The sequence below is a fragment of the Lycium barbarum genome, chromosome 8 (genome assembly GCF_019175385.1).
Source record: "Lycium barbarum isolate Lr01 chromosome 8, ASM1917538v2, whole genome shotgun sequence".
Taxonomy (NCBI): Eukaryota; Viridiplantae; Streptophyta; class Magnoliopsida; order Solanales; family Solanaceae; genus Lycium; species Lycium barbarum.
In genome coordinates, this window is record NC_083344.1 from 110,316,031 (window position 1) to 110,338,001 (window position 21,971).

General features: G+C 34.3%; 1 pseudogene; it reads right to left on the minus strand.

Annotated features, from left to right (window-relative positions):
- Positions 1–441: 441 nt before the first annotated feature.
- Positions 442–15,396, minus strand: LOC132608122 (probable disease resistance protein At4g27220; annotated as a pseudogene).
- Between the last annotated feature and the right edge of the window lie 6,575 nt (positions 15,397–21,971).

Sequence of the window (21,971 nt, forward strand, 5' to 3'; positions counted from 1 at the left end):
GTAATGATTATTCTTCACTTAGGCCAAGTTAGACTTATAAAAGCACGATTGTTCAACACAAAATGTTGATCGTCTGAACATCTATGTGCTATTAGTAACGTGCAACGCACGTTCGTAAAAACTAGGCTATCTATCTACATATATTAAAAGCACGAATAATTTTTACTAAATGTTGAACGACGACAATATCCTCTAAATATTGATAGACTTTTATGCCCTTTTAAAATCATCTAAGTATTATGTGGCATTGGATAGAATCGTAATATGTAGGACTTTCCCTAATAATTAGGAGTTTGAAATCAACTAAACTTTTGAAATTATACTCAAGATATAATCTTTTGAATAAGAAAACCCTTCATTAATTAATATTTTGTTCTTATTCATACTCAAGCAACATATTAAATAACGTGAGTATTTCCCATCCGATCCAAAGCAAGAGAATTTGAATCGGATACTATAATTATTTTACAATTTATATAAATTACTATGTAGGAGTTTGACTTCACCTAAAAATCTATCACTTTACTTTTGCACAACTTTTGACTCCTTAGATTAATGATTAATATAAACTGAGACAGCAAAACAATTACAACCACCAAGAAAAATTGAAAAAGCTAGAAAACTAAAGCCATAATTAAGAGAGTGCTCCGCAATATACGAGAAGAAAGGGGGCCACGCATAGCTCCCAATTTGGTGTAAACCACATAAATTTTTGAATCCCAAATTAAAGTTGCCTCTGATAACATATTTGTCACTGCAAAAATGGCGAAAGATCAATGACCCATCAGCTGCTCATCTCCACCACGGCACGATCCTAGAAAGATGAGAGTTCTGCGCATCAGTTGTTAAATTTCAGTAAGTAGCAGCTTTTGTCTTTATATATTTGCTTCAGCCCAAAGCTACAGAATTTAGTATTCAAAATAATGAAATTAGAAAAGAAGAGAAAATATGTACCTGAGGTCTGACTCTACCACCTGGGTTTGAAAAAAGGATGGAGGACACTCTTGTACTCAGGATGGTCCCATTCCAAAGCTTCCCATGCTGCTTCATGATCCATGGAGATTTCTTGAAGAGCTGGAGGAGCTGATGGCTGCCCGTTTAGAAGAGGAAGAGTAAATGGAAGTCTCTTCAGCTTCCAACAAGACAACACTGTTATACGCTGAATAGAACCACAAGTCATTCTTCCCTCGTATATGCTCTTGAGTTTTGGTAAACAATTTATCTGAACACTTTGCAACTTTGGTAGAACAACCTCATTATCCTTGATGCTTCTGCTTTCATTTGAAGGAAAAGGAGATGATGATGAGGCTGAGCTCGCGCACTGCTTTGCTTGTTCTTCTTCATCCTCTGTTATTATCTCTTCCATTTCCGTGCAGCCGTCTACAGTTATTTCCGTCAGATTTAGGAGGTATTGCAGCAACCACCCAGGGATTAGCTTCTTCATTTTATTGCAACTAAAAACTTGAAGCTTGCAAAGATGGGGAAAGATTCCAACTGCAGGCAAAGCTTCTCCTAACTCCAACTTAACAAGACCACTGAATTCATCTAAGCAAGACAAGCGCAATGTCAGTTCATGATCTCCCATCATTCTTTCACCCATTGAGCTACAACAAGATAACCTCATTAAGAACTCTAGACCTCTGCATCTAATAATATGAATTGCTCTCAAGTCTTTGGACTGAATCAAAGATGGAATAGTATCTAACAAGCTATTGCCTAAGGTGAGAATATCACAGTGGTCAATTACTAACTCTTGAGTGTCCAGTGGTAGAAGAGTCACATCTCGCTCTTCTTCTATTTTATCATAGCATAGCATCTCTACATTGTCCCCGGTGAGAACCAGGTCCTTTAGAATCACTTTATTATCGTAACGAATAAAATTGAAACCCAAACTGGAAGATTGTTTCGGTTCTAAAGCAATTTCAAAGAAACTTGGCCTCCCGCAAGATTGTCGATGTTTGACAAATCCATTGAAACTACAAACATCAACAAACACCCCGTGAAATACCTCTAGTTTTCTCATCCCCTGTAAATCTTCTACTCGTATAGCAAAATGAATCGAGAGGAATTGAAGATTAGAGAGCCTAGCTAAAATATCTACAACTGGTTTTTTAAATGGTTTCTCCTCTGTTCTCATGTCCAGGCATCTTAAATTAACCAAGCTTGCTAAGCCTTGGGGCACTTCCTTGATATTTGTGAAGTAAAGGTCCAATTCAGTGAGGTTCTTAAGCTTGTCCAACGGCGGTAGAAATCGAAGTTCTGCACAACATCGCAGCAGTAATGCAGAGAGACTTGCTAAATTTGTCACGGAACTAGGCAGCTGTTGTATTGCGGTGTAGCTTAGATCCAGAACACGTAGATCAGGCATCTGCACCAAAAAAGGATCTACAACTTGACTCAAACTACGATTTCCTCGCAATGAAAAAGTTGTAAGCCGAGGACATACATTGGATAAGGGCTGTGAATTTCCTTTATATCATTTTCCATCAAAGAAACCTTGTCCAAGTCCTCTGACCATTCTTGCTCCTCGGGTATTTCACGCAATTGTGCTCCAGGTTTCACCATCCACTTAAATTCATCTCTTGCAATACGCAGTGCCATCTGTCTCACCAAATCATGCATCCTCACACATGTTCTTTCTCCTCCATAATTCGAAACACTTTCTAATAAGCAAGCCCTTTCCAGTTTGTTCAATACTGCATGACCTTGATCAAATTCTGCTCTCCTGTTGTTCCTCCTAACTAGCAATCCTTCAACAATAAAACGGCGAATCAATTCATCTCTCTCAATTTGAAAGTCTTCAGGGTATAAGCAGCAATAAAGAAAACACTTCTGTAATCTTGGCTCCCTCAACCGATTATAGCTAAAGCGGAGAACGGAAAACACTTCGTTATTCATATTCTCCATTTGCATACAAGATTCTGTGAATTCTTCAAATGCGTCCCTCCACTCAAAAATATCATTCACTCCTCTCATACTTGCAGCCATAGTAATTAACCCCAGTGGTAATCCGTCACATTTCTTTGTCATTCTTTTTGCTATTTCTTCTATTTCCATTGGGAGATCTCCACTGTGACCAAGTGTTTCCACAAATAATTCCCAAGATTCAGTCATCAAAAGAGTTGCTACTTTTACTTTCTTTTGGCAGCCAATCCTGTCACACACCTGACTTGATCGACTAGTTATGATCATTTTACCCTCACCAATCTCCAAGGGAATTCCTACCTTCGTTACATCAAAATGAGTCCATACATCATCCAATATGAGCACAAAGCTTTTAATCCTCTTCAAACTCTCGAACAATTGGGCCGCCATCTTCTCCTCGTCATCCTCACTTGAAAGGTCTAGACCGAACGTTTTGGCAATGTTTCTTTGCACTTTGGGAATGCTCAAATCTTGTGATACAGTGACCCAATAAACATGACCTGAGAATCTTGATTCTTTGAGGAGATAGTTATAGATATGCTTGGCAAGGGTCGTTTTGCCCACACCACCCATCCCCCAAATGCCAATTTTAGAAACTTCACTCAAAGAGTACTCTACCACCTCCTTTAGACTTTGCTCAAATACTTTGCCTTTCAAGTTTGTTGTCACCAAAGGCTGCACTTTTTCTTCATTTATATTGAGCAAAATCCCCTCAGAAAATTTACCTTGGTCTAGGAGATCTTCCACTTCTTTATGAATTTTATTGGCACGATTCGACAACCCTATGCGTGAAAACTTAGATCTCTGTTCTACTTCTTGCTCAAAGCATTTAAACTTATTCTCTAGTGTTTGTACGTTGCTCTGCCAATTGTCGACCTCTGTCTTCCGTTTCTTACTTGAATGTTGTTCTGCATCTTTTGCTTCAGACATGACATCCTTACTACGACTGATCAACACTTTCATCTTACTTCTAAGGATTTCTGTTTTTTCCTCTAGTCCCATGTATGGATCCCATACTTTCTCTTTGATGATTGATGATAATGCCTCCATCACTATAGTACTAACAAAAAAAATTCAGAAGTTGGTAAATTACCAGAAAAAATCCAATAGTAAATAGATACTCTATCTTCCTATAATTTTCAAAAATAGTACTATAATCAAATTTGGTGTGAACATATTTTTAGGAGTACAATTTGAAAAAACAACGAAAGTAATATGCAACCAGAGGCGAATGCAGGATTTAAGTTTGATGGCTTAAATCTTTAAAGTTTCTAGCACTAAACTACATATTCGGTTTTATAGACCATTATAATTGTTATTTTTATTATGACCTTTTTTACCAGAAATAAATAACATATGAGATCTACAAAAATAATACACAAGATATTATAAGTCATTTTCTTATATTTAAATTGTCAAGGAGCATAGGAGATCATTTCCTCTTATTGAACTCATTGTACTTTTAAAATTTTGAATTTCAATTTAATATTTGTGAAAATTATAGTAGATTTTCTCAAATAAATCTATGTTTTGTGTCTTATGGGGTTCGGGATAAACTTGCTGCCGAAGATCCTTCATCCCCTAAAGCTAGCGACTAGAGAGTTTAATGTTTTATTTCTTTTCTTTATAATACTTTAATTAGATAAAAAGATGTCCTGGAATTTCTAATTAAAACTAGATCGGCCTATGAGCACGGGCCCAACACTTTGGATTATAGTGTATCTATGTGTATGTAGTTGTGTTTGGATAGTGATAATATATATATATATATATATATATATATATATATATATATATATATATATATATATATATACTATGTTCAAAACACGATTAATATAACATTGTAGTTTGTGCTCCGTATCTAAAACTTTATTATATTCGTGTTTGCTACGAATACAAAGTAGGCAAAAATTTATTAATATTTTTTAAAAGAGAAGACTTGTTTAGAAGGAAACTATTTTCCTCTCTTTGAGATAAAAGAATAGCAATATTTAAGCATCAGTTGATATTTTCAATTTTAATTCGATTAATTTAAATGTGTAAAATACTTATTATTTTTTATCAAATTTTGATTTGGATAATTCTAATTCAAATTATTAAATTAATTTTACATCTAAAACGAAACAAAGTAGAAATTGATTTTCTATTTAAACGAAGAAATACTGTTTTTTAATTTTTAATAAATAATCTCGGTTTAGCTCATTTTACTTGTCATGTTGTTTTTTGCATGATTTTTTAAAGAAACGTCAATTAGTATTATAATTTGACTAATTTATCTTATTCATTATTTGATCTTCATTTGATATTAATCTCTTTTCACATTTATTAGAGTAAGAATAAAAATGAAAAAGTAATTAAATTCTATCTTATTTTAAAATATAAATATTTTAAGTATATTTATTTTAGTAAACATAACAAATAAATGACATGGCAGAATAGCAAATACAGCAGTTAAATATCTAGATTAGATATCAGGCTAATATAATAAAAGAAAGGAAATTGTATGTATTTGGCTACTTAACCTTTTGAAGAAAAGCAATAATATGGGGTTCATGTTTTTTGTTGTACAATAATTTCATTTGCTCCCACTAATGAGTTGATACGCATGTGACAATAAATCCACTATTATTGACTTGATCGGGATACTTTTGGAATTACATGAATATTGTCTAATTTTTTAATATACGGGGTGCACGTTTTTTTTTTTTTTACATTGCTTGTTTTTTTTAATATGGGGTTTTTTTTTTTTCATGAGTTTGGAGAGGGTAGGGTCCACTTTTTTTTATGAGTTTGGAGAGGGTGGGTCCACTTTTTTTCCTTTTTTTTTTAATATTGCTTGGTGTTTTTAGTATGGGGTTCACCTTATTTTTATTTTTTAAGAGTGACTGACGACGAAGCATGAGTAAACCGATGCTTCTATATAGTAGAAAAATAGAAATATAATAAAGTATTTCTATCTACTTTTTAGAAGAGTTGATAATATAAAGTATAAAATGTCATTTTTTGCCCTTAAATAAAAAAAGTGAGTGGGACCACAAAGGATTTTTTTGCCCTTAAATAAAAAAGTGGGACCAAAGGACGAACGATGATCTTGCTTATAAACCGGTTCTTCTATATAGTAGTAAAATATAAGTATTTTAAGTATATTTATTTTAGTAAACATAACAAAGAAATAACATGGCGGAATAGCAAATACAACAGTTTAATATCTATATTACATCTCAGGCTAATATAAAAAAATAAAAAAAATTGTATGGTTTGGCTATTTAACCTTTTGAAGAAAAGCAATAATATGGGGTCTATATTTTTTGTTGTACAATAATTCCATTTGCTCCCACTATTAGGTTGATACGCATGTGGCAATGAACCCATCATTATTGATTTAATGAGATACTTTGGAAATTACATGAATATTGTTTGATTTTTTAATATGGGATGCACTTTTTTTTTTGTCATTGTTTGTTTTTTTTAATATGTGATTCACTTTTTTTTTATATTGCTGAATTTTGTTAATATGGGATCCACTTTTTTTTTCCCGTGACTTTGGAGATGGTGGGTTCCACTTTTTTTTAAAAAAAATATTAGTTTGTGTTTAATATGGGGCCCACACTTTTTTTTTTATGGACTAACGACGAAAAAGTGAGCCAACCGGCTCTTCTGTATAGTTAAAATCTATATGACAAACTTTGTGAAATGGGAATTGACATCAGAATGTTATGGAAGTGGCTAAATTTTTCGCTTGCCTTTTTATGGAGTTGATAAGTGAAAAGTTTCGTCAAAATCGAAATCCAAATATGTTCGATTTTTGGGTTGGATTTAGGATTTAATTTTTAAAAATTTAGAATTCTGAAATTGGTATACCTTATATTTATCGCTACCTATAGACATAAGCCCATATATTCAATACCAAGTCCAATACCCTAGCTACTAAATCAATCAATTTATCTTATTACGTTGATGGATGGTGCAAACTCAAGACGTATTCACTGTGATAGTGTTTTTTGTTACCATTCGGGGAGTCCTGCCGCTAGGTCCTAAATTAAGCATATTAATTGTTATTTAAATCACACAGTCTATAACAATTGAGTAGTGATTGACTTGAATATGAACCATTCGGGGAGTCCTGCCACTAGGTCCTAAATAAAGCATATTAATTGTCATTTAAATCACACAGTCTATAACAATTGAATAGTGATTGACTTGAATATGAACTATTAAATTGTATAATCTAGCCGGACATGATTTTACTATGTTTGGACTTGTTAATTTTAAAATGATTACCTTGTCAGAATATTTTTTATTCAGACATAGTTTTAAAAGCTCAGACTTCTTAATTCTCAGGCCTTAATGCTTGTGTTGCTAAAATTTCCTTGATAATAGTTTCTTTACTTGTGGTGAGAATGAGAATTTCTTAATGTAATTTGATATGAATACTTTATTTCATTGTTCATATTTGTAAGAAGTAGAAGAAAAAGAAGCTCAACTTAAACTTGAAGAATAAGATGATGACTGAACCATAATCACAAGGAAAAAAGTATAAATATAACCCTCAACTTTGCGATTTAGAGCAGATATACCCGTTATAAAAGTGGTGAAACTATACCCGTGTCGTTACAAAAAGGTGCAAATATACCCTTTTTGCTAAAGAAATTTATTTTAAAAATTATTTAGCTTATTTTTTAATTAAAAAAAATACCACGTGGCTTTAAAAAAAAAAGTCTACCCATTTTTTTTAGTAGACATATTTTTCTAAAGCCATATGACAATTTTTTCCTGGTGGATCCGGTCTGGTTAGTTTAAAAAAATAAGTAGACTTATTTTTAAAGCCACAGAGATTTTTTTTAAAACGAACCAGACCCGACCCACTAGAAAAAAATTTACTATGTGGCGTTAGAAAAATATGTCTACTCAAAAAAATGAGTAGACTTTTTTTTAAAGCAACATGACATTTTTTTAATTAAAAAATAAATTAAATAACTTTTTAAAAAAAAATCTTTAGCGAAAAAAGTATATTTACACTATTTGTGCAAGGATAGAAAAAAACGAGTAGATTTTTCCAAGCCCACTTGTGTTTTTGGACTGACCCGCTGACTGCTGTGTTTTGTACGGTAATGAGCATTCACCTAACGTTGCATAAATCAATTCTCGTTTACTAGTTTTTGCACAACTCTTGCCCGTATATCACAAAATTTATATTTTTCATGTCCAGTTTATTTAATAGAAAGGACTCCTTGTTCATCTCAATAATATAGATATAGTTTAGATTCTAGTTACAAAATTTAGTTTAGGTACTTCTGTATATATGAAATTTACCTCTTCAAACAGTTTACGGTTGTTTATCTTTATGTATGCAACTAATTGTCACTTAAGCAGGAAATCAAATAGAATAACAGTCAACTAATTCTTGTTACTAGAAATGAAACCATTGCAGGAACTATATGTCAATTATTCATAAGAATCAAACTATTGTCTTCTATTTAGTAGAGCTTCAACTACTAATAACAATCAGTATATTCTAGCAGCTTTTTTTCTTGGTTTGTCTTCTACTTTCCCCATATAGATCCCAGATCAATTTGGTGAGATGAATATGCAAATAACAACAAAAACTAGGTCTAGTAATATGTGGTAAGAATGACTGAATTTGCCTACCATATTACTTCAGCACAGGCATATATAGATAGATAGAGAGACATGGTAAATATATGAGGTTACCTTCACGTCGTTGAAAGGCTAAGCTGCTTTCTGATCAGAGCTGGAACAAGAAAAAACTTACAACGGTGAAATTTAACTTTGCTACCTCTGCTCTGCACGAACAAAAAATAGTAACCAATTCATTCATCAAAGGAAACTAATGCAATAGGTCAAATGATTTACCAATCAAAAGTAGAAAAAATTTCGGTAGAAAACCAAAATATATGAGATTTTAACTGGATTATGTCTTTATCACCAAGGAAGATGGAGACTGCAGAGCTCAAATTAAATACTATTTGGTGAAGGGAAAGTCATTTTTTATAGATAAAAAGAGCTCCTCAATTATTGTGCCTTTACTTACTTTATATCGAACTACACGACAAAATCTGCATTGGTTGATTTATTTTAATTAAAGTTCAAGATGAAGCTTCAATATATTAATTTTGTTAGAAATAAAGCTGACATATCGCATAAAGAATACCATGAGCTACCCACTTTTAATTCTATATTCTATTCTTGTTCAGTATTTAAGTTCCACCAAATGAATTGTTTATTCGTTTCCTTCCTTATCAATACCATGCATAAGCCTATCGTTGGATGGAACAAACATTAAACATAAAGATATAAGTATTTCCTAAAATGTTTGGTCAAAAGACCCGTCATTTCTCATGTGAGATTCCGATCCTGTGGTGCTGTGTGATTGGGAACTAAAAAGATGTATCTAAAGCTGCTTTCTTCCCTAAATGCCTCAGAGCATCTTTGCAGAAATGTATGTATTAATCAAAGTACCATTTTTTTTTCCTTTGCTTCTCCACATACAAATCACCAATAGTAACCTTCCCAAAATAAAAATAAAAATAAAAATAAAAATAAAACACTCTCAAAGAGCTTTGATTCTTGGGAGAGGACTTAAAGAGACAAGTCATATAGCTACTCCCTCCGTCTCAAAAATATTTTCTTACTTTTTTTATTAGTTTATTCTAAAAAGATTGATATATTTCTATATTTAGAAATAATTCTAAAGTTTATTTTGGATCACACATTTCAAAAGTCTTCCTTTATTTCTTTAAACTCCGTACCAAGTTAAACTAAAATAATATTTTTGGGACGGAGGGAGTATAATTTTTTTCATCAAAGTCGCATAACCATATTTTCTAACATAAACATCACAAAACTTTCACCCTACAAACACAAAAATTACTACTGCCGGAAAATACAATTTTCGATGGGTAATTTTTTATTTTTTTTATTTAATAAATACAAACCCAATTAAAAGAGAACACAGACCCCACTCACCCCGAAATGCATATGCAGAAATTAAAATACTACTCCGTCCCCTCCATATTATTTGGTGTTTTCGCATTTAAGAAATTTCTTGCTCCTAAAAATTAAGAAGGAATTTGACTAAGTTACCGGTGTCTGCCACTAGTCAATATAGAAAACTAAGATCAATTGTCATCAGTGAATAATTTCTAGAAACTTCATTCAAAGCATACGACGGCTTAACTAGAAAAATTTAAGCTAGCGTTTGGCCATAGATTCCCTCAAAAAGAATTTGAAAATTTTGATTTGGGTGAAGTTTTTCAAGTTTTGAAAATGTGTTTGATCATAGTTTTTCAAAACATATTTCACTTTTTGTTTTGAAAAACATGAAACATTACTTATACCCATAAATTCTAAAATTTATCAAGAATACTCAACCATACAAAAACATTTACTTGCTAATTCCAAATTATACAGAACATGATATTTTAATAACAATTGTTAATAACACACTTACTACCTACTACAATTCAAATTACAATACAAAGATTCATCCGTGCAAGGGAAAAAACAATGGTAGTAACTAGTTATTCTTTAATATAATCTTTTCACATTGTACGAACAATCTTCACTTTATAGAAGAGACGGTTTTAATTGCGAAAACATGATAGATATGACTTTAATGGAGGGACATGGTAGATGAATTAGTTGGGTCATAAATAGATAGTTTTTTTTTTTTATAAAATACAAAAGTTTGGGGTAGTTTTTAAAAGTTTTGAAAAGCCCAAAACATAAATCTTGGCCCAAAAACAGGTTTGAGCTATAATTTGGGAATTCGAAGTTTTGTTTTCAAAATCTATCAAAATTTTATGGCCACACAAAAATTTGAAAAGAAATCCTCAAAATATGCTTCCAAAATCTATGGCCAAACGGGAGCTAAAGTTGGAGACCGGCTCTAAAACTCAGAACAAGTACCGGTATCAAAATATAATAAAACATCTAAAGAAAAAGGAACCTTCAATTAAATATTTTTTTATGACACTAAAAGTAAATTGGTGAATAAGAAATAAAGTAATGGCACTTTAATTTACTTCAAATCATGTTTCTCATCACAATTATTAGAGAATAGAAAAGGTTTCTCCCTCTTTTTTCTTTTTTCTTGAATTATTCTTTCTTAATTCATAAGAAACTTAATAATATAGGTTTGATCTTTAAGGTTCTTTTTAATTTATTTGCAAAATTAGAATCATATCATCATATATTATATTAAAAGTGAGAACATCTCAAGTGAAAAGTCAAAATAATAAAATGCCCTTATAAAATTGAATGACAATTTATTTTTTTTACCTTCAATAAAGTTCTAATAATATTTTTCTGCAAAAATATAGATATAATCCAAATAAAGATTTAAAAAATGAAACGTTGCTTTTAAAGGAAAGATAAATGTGGAATGCTATTAAGATGATGATCAGGTTTGGGGGACTTTTGATTTTCCAGAAGAACAATTTAAGCTTAAACTATCTATATCTATATATAATATAAAGTTAGGGATAAACAAGGTGATGTAACACCTCTCTATGGCCTAGAATCCTATTTATTTATTTTCTCCTTTTTTTGACATTTTCCTTATTTTCCCCCTATTTATATGTTACTATATTAGAATATGCAAAAGTCTTAATTACATTTTCTTAATAATGTAACCCACCTCTTTATCAGTTTAGAAAGCCGAAGAGACAGTGTCATTAATTTAATGATCATTTATGCAATGAAATAACATAAAACGTAGAAACAATGTGACTCTAAGAGTGTGGTTTCTTCAGCAACCAATCCACTAAACTTTGCCTCTTGCACCTCCTTTTTCTTCCTCTATATGCTTTTGATTTGGTAAGTGGTAATTACACACTTCATTGCTTGATTATTTTAATTTCAATTCTTACAAGCACAGCATTAAGGCTTTGCATATTTTTTGGGAAGATGGTTTTTGTTTTTCCTTTGAGGTTAATGGTGATTAAATTATTCATTCACGTGCTTGTTCAAGAGCTTTTGAGATATCAAAGTTGTCTGCTAATTATATTAAAAATTGAAAACTTACTTTATAAAACCCGCATCTCTTCACATGTATGAATGAAAGGGTACAAAAGCCACAATCGACATCATTGATCATGTTCAGGTTCGTCTTCTACTTCATAGTGCTCACTTTTTTAAAATAAAATAAAATAAAATATTGTATATGATCAATTTAAAGTTGATTATCAGATGAATCCTATCATATTATGCGATGCATAAGCTGGATTTACTCTAGACCATGAAAGGTTAGTTTGAATCAATTGAAACACGATTTTGTTTTTTCATTTTCGTTTATCATCGTTTACTGTAATACTTGAATTTAAAGTCTTTGTTTGTCAGTAATTTTGTATTTTCCTGTCTAATTAGGTCCCAGAATGTGAATCCAACATCCTTTTGTAGCTCTTCAATTCGTGTTCTTTACATTATAGAATAATGCATTATTATTTCTTTCTTTCCCCGTCTTTTATTAATTGTTTAGTATTTAGTGGCGCAAGTTATATATGTTGATAATATTGTAATTGTAATTTGTTTCTGCTGGTTCTTTTCATATTCTTAACAGTTTATTCTATAATCAATTTGCTTATTATTTATATCCTAATTGTTTGGGTTCATTTCGTTTTCTAATTGAATTGGATAATTAATAAGAAGGTAGTTAAATATTTTTCATGTTTCTTCCTCTTCTATTTTCTTGGTAAATTTTAATGGTTGAACACTTTCAAAATCTCTTCATAAATAATCGGCCAATTTTACGACAAGCAACCATGTGTACTTAGCCAAGAAATTTATATTCATATATCTATATGAAATTGATAATTGAAAATCTCACATGCAAGTAAACTTTTTTATCCTTTTTCTCAATTTTTTTTACTTTTAAATCATAATTTTCATTTAAGAAAGAACAAAAATTTAAAGTCACCAGGTTTACCAATGGTTGTCTTCCAAAATAATCGTTACTGTGTGCTTCAAATTGACAGTTACTACTTTCAAAAATTTAATGCTTATGCAGTGTCATAAGAGGTTACTTCTACCCTTTCATATTTATTCATGAGGAAAAAATTGAAGGCTGAATATTCACATTTTACAATGTCACAAGCAAAATAAATTATAGTTATATGTGTTTGTGGTGTGGAAAATAATTAATTAATATTACATATCTTTTATTGCAAGCAACAACATTATTAGGAATTAGGTGTGGAATACGGGATTACATCCTCGAGGAGATGGGTCTTAAATGGGAGGAGGAGTTAAGGCATTATTGAAGGAAGATGGAGGTGAAAACTGTTGGATGAATATGATAATGACACTAGAAGTGAGTAAAGAGTTCTGTTGTTGAGCATGGACCACACTGGCACGACTATTTGGAAGATGTTATATTCTACATTCTCGCATTCATATTAACCACGTGTCTCTTAGAATAGGTAGATGTTTTCCCTATTTCTTTAGAATGTAAATTAACCATTATCGTGTAAGAAAGTTACAAAATTCCAAATTCTTTGTCAATATGTTACCAAACGATTAAATTTCAAAATTCAAAATATTAGAGTATTATTTTGTGTCATCTTAAGAATCATAACTTTTTTCAAAATTTGAGTTGAAAATTCGAGAAATATAAGGAAGCCAAGTGGGCTGGAGATGACCGATCAAACTTAATGATCATTATGCAAGAGTAATAGAGATGGTCTTATAAAAGGTATCGTGTCAACTTTCTTCACCTGTATGTATATTTTCTTACTATTATGTCATTTTGATACACGTAATTACTCTTTTTTTTTATTTAATTCAAATTAGAGCCTTCCTCATATATAGCTCTATAATTACTGGTAGAAGTGAAAAGGGCATGAAAAGGAGATACCAATAATAGAAGCTAAAAAAATGCTCCATTATTTTTAATATACTGGTTTTTTATTTTCTAATTGAATGATATTTTTTATGATAAAATATGATATTAGATATCATCCGGATTTAGGTAAATGGAAAAGATTATCATCAAGTACATTTTCGTTACCAAAACATCATTAATTTGCTTATATAATCGCCTGATTTCTTTCTATAAATTAAGAGAGGTATTATTATGCATGATTCAAATATTTAGACTCATCGATAATGTGTATCAAGGTGAGTCATTAATTATAAACGAATTTACTTATTAACTTAGATAACACTTATTGATGTACACATGCTACTTACAGTATGTTTGATGATTCTAAAGGCATTGTGCTTGAGATGTATCGGAACGAGTACTTTAAATTACAATCTACTAAAATACTTTCAGGAAAATATAAAGGCTACTAATACTTTTGTAAATATACCTACATTTTATTAAGATTTAATAAAATGATAAGAAAATTTATATGTAATAAATTGAAGTTTAACGGTCTTATTATCAACCGCGCGAAGCGCGGATGAGTTTACTAGTTACTTGAGTAATGGTACATGACGGTGGCTTAACTATATTTAAATTGTAATAATTAGAGAAATTATTATTCAAACAAAATGGTAGTCGTGTTGTTTTCTGGTAAAATCGGGTTTAACCAAAAAATCAGTTAGAGATTTATTTTCTAAGGGTTTGAAGACAACTGGGACGTATTCGATCTTGAGAATTTTATCTGTGAGCCCGGTTCGGAGCAATGACAAGCATAACCACGACAAATAAGTAATAAGAATAACAGAAAAATGATCTTAAGAATGCTTCCGGACCAACTCCCATGAATTTTCCCCATTCATAATTATATGATAATGTTACAATCTGATGAGGCAAGTCTCAGATCTTGCTTTCCCTTCATTCTTCCTCAACCCTTTGTTTATATAGGCCCAAACTAGGCTATCCTACCCTACAAGTCATGATGACAAGACTGTGTGGACGTCACCCTGCCTACGTGCGCTATGGCGCTCTGATTGGACTGGGTGGATGCGACGGGATTTGACTGAAATGGGAGACAACTGTAATATTTCCCCGAGTTGCTATGGTCTCCGGGTATGCCAACTTGCTCAGTGTCATCTTTTACCCAGTACATTTTCATAAGCACGGGAAGTGGAAGAGTTCGCTCTTTCCCAAAACGTTTCACGGGAATCAAGACGTCGCATCTTTTCCCTGGGTCAGACGTTTCGTCAGGCAGGCACTTAATGCACCTAGTCACTTATTCGACGGCACTCTTTCAAAGATGCCGATTGACGCTTCACTGACAGGGCACACCGCTGTTTTCCCCGAGGTTAATGATTACGCCTACTGGCTATTTAAGCGGGTGATCACGCCCATATTCCCTATCCTTACTCTCATTCATCACCTTTGTGCAAACCCTGTCTTGCAACCTTCTAAACCTTTTCTTTCGCACTGTCTTCATCGTCCACATCTTCATCTTTTGACCTTACTTTTGCAAGCCTGCGAGAGTAGAGAGGGTCCACTTCGGCAGTCTCCTTCCTTCGCCAACCTTTTTCTTCTTCTACCATGCTAATGGTAGACTTAGGTTCCCTTGCATCTGACATTATTCCCTCCAATCTTAATTTTGAGAGGGATTTCCGTGCCAACCTTCAATTTGAGTATGTGGAAGGTATTATTTCTTTGATTGATGACTCCATCATCCCCCAAGTTCACATTGACTACCAATGGGGGCCTGAGGTTAACGTATCTCCGCCTCCTGCTAGTATTACCTACCATATCTCGGGTATGTCTTTGGTCTACACTTTCCTTTTTACCATCAGGTTTGGCCTCTCAATCCACGAGATTATTGAGGCATTTTTTCGCCGGTATGGCATTTGTCCCGGGTAACTAGCCCCCCAAACTTGGAGAGTAGTTCGCTACTTGCAGTACCTAGCGACCTGGGCTAACCTCCCTTTCACTCTGGATCATCTTATCCATCTCTATTCCCCCGAGTGCTTCATGAGTAATAATAAATCTAGCTTATTGAGGCTCCCGGGGCTTTATTACAAGTGTTAAAGACAATCACGATCGCGGATGGTGCAACCGATTTGTGATGGTACACACCGATTATGTTCACGACCCCGTTCACGGCCCTCTTCGGAAGCGATGGAACAATGCCCGTGAGTATCTTTTTTTTCATTATTTGCATTATCTTTCCTCTTTCCCTCAGGTGTCCCTCTTTTTTACTCAATTCTCTATGCTTTTTCAGTGGCCCTAGTCGTACCTGAACCCTTGCCCGATATATTTGACTGGGGTGATGAGCGTGTTTCACGCCTCTAAGGTGACCGAGTGGAATTGGAGAGGCATTTCCACCGATAGGTGGAAAGGCAAAAGTCATGGTAAGCATTTTTCGTTTTCCCTTACTCTCTTACTATTTGAATCCAGTGATATTTCTCTGACTTTTTTCATACTTGCTAGGTCTTCCTGCTCGAGGAGCCTCTATCAGGAAGGTTCCTTTTCGAGAGGAGGCCCGAGCTCGTAGCGTTGAAGCGGCTGCAGAAGTGAGAAGTACCAGGAAGCGAGTGCTTCCGGATGAGGTGGGGGCATCTTCCACCGGGTGGATCGGCACTCACGTAAGAATGTGTTGCCGACTCAATGGATGCTTAAGGGAAGAGATGCAGAGGATGATCGACATTGCGGACAGTGATGGAGAGGCTGTCAAGGTCGGGGGCGCAAGGGTCCCTTTGGCTGAGGCTGTTGTGGGTACCGAGGTCAGTGAAGGCCAGCCCGGGGGCATAGGAGGTATTGCCACCCATAGCGAGGGTGCAGGCGCCGACCCCTTCACTCCACCTCTCTCTATTGCTAGTTCAGGCTCTAGTTTGGAGGCCTCCTTGACTCACTTGGCGGGCATTTTTCTTTAGGTATCACGAATCATTTACATCTTGTTGGTTATGTTCTGAATGAACGCATGCATTAATTATGTCTACTCGTTCCTTTACGGGGTCAAGCCACCGTCTCCTCTGCCTTTGAGCTTCTTAAGAGTGCCCCTCGTTCTTCCTCCCACGATGTGGAAAGGCTAACGGAGGAGAACCACCGACTCCGGGACGACCTCGCCCAGCTTCGGACAGAGAATCGAGGTCTTCAGGCTATGAGGACCACTTTAGAGCTTCAGTGGGACGAGGCCAAGCAAGTTCTGGCGACTTGGGATAATACCTGCCGAATTATAGCTACGACTCGTCGGTTGCTCTGGGATAGATTGGATCGAGTGAAGGCTGAGCGTGATACTGTTCGGGGGCTGATACAAGCCCTTGAAACTCCTGTGCCCGGCCAAGAGCCTTGAACCAGCATATGGTGCTTCGCCGAGAGGCCGAGTGGCGGAGGGTCTCCTTGCTTCGGGATCATACCGTCCTCCAGACCTGACGAGGTCTTGCAACGCATCGAGGAGGGACGAATCGATGTTTCTTCGGCTCTGATAGATGCAGAGGTGGATTTAGGCGCAACTGAAGCGGATATGAACTATCTTCATGATGAAGCGCCTCTTTCCTTCGATGCCTACGCCGATTCCTCTAATGGTGAAGATGCTCCCCCGCCGGCTTAGCCTTCTAAGTCTTGAGCCTCTGGACGTTAGTTCGGAGGTTTTCCCTAGCATGCCTTGGGAAGATAACTAGTTTTTGGTGTTGCAGATTTTTCAAGTTGTTTCTTAGGGGATACTTTAGGTTGTTTCTTAGTGAATACCTCAGTTTGTTTCTTAGTGAGTACTTCAGGGCCTGTATGCCTCTTTAATTTTTAGTTTTGAACTCTCGTTCTTCGTTCTCTTGGGATTTCTAAGGCCTGCATGCCTTTAAACATTTTTGTATGAGGGTACAAGCTCTTTTTGCTCCCCGTTTAATGATGATCATAGATTTGTTCCTTTCAGTCTTAACTTCCACGCTTTGACATGCGCTTTGTTTTTGCAACAATTGTGATCGTAAACCGACCTGTTGGCTTTTTATTTTGCACTTAACTGTCAAGGCGTGACCGCTATGCCCGTCTACTGGAACTATGCTAATATTCAAGATTTGTTGTTTAAGTTAAGGCATGATGACCAGTGTACGCTGTTGACACCCAATTTTGTCCCACTTTTCCTCTAATTAGTTTCTTTACACTTCCTAGTCATTAATAATTATATTACTTTGATTATTACTATTTTTGCTACACTACTATATTGGTAATACCATTATTATTACTATCAATATCAATATTAGCATTATTATTGTAGTTACATTAATTATCACTCTTACTATATTTCATTATCATAATTTCAATATCATTAGTACTATAATTGTCTTTACGCTAATTACTACAACCATCACTAATATTATTACTTCGTTAATATTTTATATCTGTATTGTATGTGTGATAACTATGTCATGATTAACTTATTAAGAAGAGGAAGCTCAAAGAAAATGTTTTTGAGGCAGGAAAAGGTCACAAGTTTTAGCCAAACAAATGGCCCAGCCCAAATACATAGCCCAATCCTAAACCTAATTCCCATCTCACAGAACCGCTCTTTCTCCCCTCTTTGTTCCCTTTCTTCTCTTGGACCACAAAAGTCCAATTAATCTCAACCTTTTCAGGAAATTGTTTTTTCCATTTTTGTGTAAACGTTTGAATCCTCTCTCTTTCCTCTTTGATTTCTCTCATCAAAAGTCAAAGATCATTAATGAGTATTTATGCAAAAAATCACAAGAATCTTTGAAATCCTACACGAAGACAAACAAAGGGAGAAGCTTTTTCATGCTTACTTATATCACTTCTGCCATGGCCAACGGCTATTTGAAACTTTATTTTGATTTCCCGCTCAAGAATCCACAAACCCTAGCCTTTTCCTCCTATAAATATAACTTATATCTTCAGCAAAAGGGGTGAACTTTTTAGCCGCCACTTAACACCTTGAAAATACTCTCATCATCTTCAAAGTTTTTTTTTTTTTCTTGGTGAACTTTAGCCACGAAACAAGGTATTCGAACTCATCCGCCTTTAGTTTTGCATCTGTTCATAACGAGAGAGTAGGTTTGAGGCTCCGACGTTCCGTTCACTGCACCAAAAAAAGAGCTTCATTTTGAGACTTAACGACACCGTTCACGGAGTCCGCACTTCATCCCCCGTCTACGATCTTAAATTTCCCAAGCGGCGTATCGTAGAACATTGCTATTCCTTATGAAAGACGGAAATGACTTTTATCATTTTAAGTTGCCATCTTTGCTTGCCCGTTGGTATGATTAATATTTCCATGTGACTAACCTTTATTTGTATTTTGTGTGACCAACTGTTGGGGCCTGAGTTTAGTTAACAAGACTACCTACTTCTTTTTACATGGAATATGACATTTAGACGTAGGAAAATTGAACAGATAATTAGTTATCTATATTTCTGCGAGTTTTACCCTTTAGATTGGAGTTTGGTTAAATGTTTTCACCGAAAAAACATTTACTTTACAAATCAGTCTTCATTTTCTACTAACAAAAGTAGCCTTTCTTCGAAAAAATGGGTTTTCAGGACACCAATTTGAGGCTGCATTTGAATTAACAGAGAAGAAGCTTTTGTCTTTTATAAAATCATTTCAATTTCTATCCGGTTGTACCAAAAATGGATTTTCACAATAAAAACATGGCATCTATAAATATTTATTTTATACTTAACACAGAGCCTAATTAATTTTAAGTCCAGACGGTTTGTTACGGTTCACTTTTACGCGGGCGCATAAAAGCTACTAAGAGGCTGTTGGTGCTCTAATTGGATTTTAGTATTTTAGAATCGCCACCTAATTTATTTAAGGAAAACTAGAAAAACCGGATTTAAAAGGGTTTATCAAGTAAGAGAAAAATCATTTTTTGATCAAAGTTTGAGGTAAGGGTTCTAGTGATCCCCTGAGGAAGGTTTTAAACACTCTAGTATTAAGTATCCGTAGAATACAGTTGACCTACGAGCTTTAATCCGTGATTAATGTATATATTTGCTTAAGTGTTTAATTTTCCTCAAAAATGTCATTCATTTATCATAAAATTCGAAATTTCAGCAAAAAAGTCCCCTTAGAAAAAAAGGGGGTCTTGGGTTTAAAAATCTATATAAGTGTTCAACTCACTTTATTGTCGGACTAAGACACACCCGGAATTTCTCCCGAGTAGAGTCACTACTATTTTAGTCCTAATAAGATGAGTTTAGTACTTAATATGTTATATATATATATATATATATATATATATATATATATATATATATATATGGAGTATATCTCCCTTTTTATACATATACATAAATAAAAGTAGAAGTTTTATTAGGTCCAATTTTATTCAATTGAAGCTCCATAAATCAACTTATATTCAGTCCAAATTCTGTCTTACTTCAACCATGGTCCAAATAGAATTCCCTTTGATTTTTGTCCTCAGAGTTTGGGCTTTAGGCCCAAAAGCTCACCTCTCCTTTTTTCCGAAATCAATCCAAGTCAAGCATAAAAGTTCTCTTTATTCTCTGAAAAATTTCTGGTTTTTGTGGTCTCTTTTCTCAAAAGTTAACCCAAGTTTAAAGAATGCCTTTTATCACTTGAAATTACAAAAGCAGTCCTCAAATTCATTTTTTCCGTCTTCCTTGGCCCAAATCAATCTTAAGGTCCAATAGACAGTTTTGAAGCTTTTATATCGGGCTGGAGGCCCAAAACCGATTTAAACATGGTCATTTCCATTATTAAATGGAAATTTTACTTGCCATAACTACCTCTAAGACTTATTTATGAATAATAACTATCTTATTTTTTATTTAATTTTTGTAGCTTTATTTTTCCAAAATTACATTTCATAACTGGTCCAATAACTTTTGAAATACATCTACCTCTCTATTCTCCCTCACTACACATTTAAGATTTATCATCTTCTCCAAACCCTAAAAAAAATTCTCTCTCCTCTCTCTCCTTCCCCTTACTGCCGCCTCTCTATTCTTTACTTTGATCAAAAAGCACCATTTCCCTTTCCTCGTGAACCTAAACCCCTCAACCAAACTCTATCATTCAAAGATCAAACTAGTATTTCGAATACCTATATTCAATCCTCCACTAATCCAATTAAAATTATTATAGACAAGCAATTTCTATCGGCAGAACTCCCACATATCGTTTAAAAAGACTAGCTTTCTCATATTCAGTAACCCCTCAAACCAGACACTCGGCAAAACGAATAATGCGCCTAATGGAGACCATTTTGAATTGGGCTCAAGGAGCCCTCTCTGATACAGTACTTTCATTCATCCATATGTGTGAGATAGTTGGCTGAAGTGTACATATGCCCGACAGTCGGCTGAAGTGTACATATACTCATATTTGAGAATACACTCAGATCTGAAAAAGAGAGAGCAATGGGTTTCACCGGAACCGCCACCACCACCACCCCTATTATTACCATCTCCATCTCGAAACTCGAAAAAAGCCTTAAGGTTCTAGTTCTTCAGATCTGAACTCCATATGCTTCATGTATTAATGGTTTTTGGTGGTGGTTCGGTATTGTTTTTGGAGTGGAGGGGGACAGTGGTGGGTCGAAGAAAGGCGGCGGAGGAAGGAGGAGGTTTTTTCCAGTTTGTTGTGGTGGTTCGGTAGGGTTTTTGGAGTGAAGCAGAATGGTGGATCGGAAGAAAGGCGGCGGAGGAAGGAGGAGGGTTTTTCCAATTGTTGTGGTGGTTCGGTAGGGTTTGTGGTTATGGTGTTTCAGTATATTTCTATATATTTCAGTATATGTCGTTATATTTCGATGTACTGTTTAAGTATATTTCAATGTACTGTTTCAGTATATTTCGCTATATTTCAATGTATTTCTAATTTACGACACAGTTTCTGATACATTTCATTGTATTCCATTGTATATACGCATACTACAATTTATATTTTTTAAACAATCGACCATATTTCATTGTATTCGAGTGTATATTTTTCTGTATTTGGAAGTATTTCTAAAAGTTTTGGAATGGAGTAATTTGGAGAGAGAAACGTGGGTTATTATGGAACTTCAGCCGTTATGCGTGATACATGGTTGATTTAATTTGACTTACCGTTTAAAATGAAAGAAGAAAATATGTTCCATAAATACAGCCTATTTTTAATCTGCCAAATTTTGTATTTTCGTGTATTTCAAAAACGCTA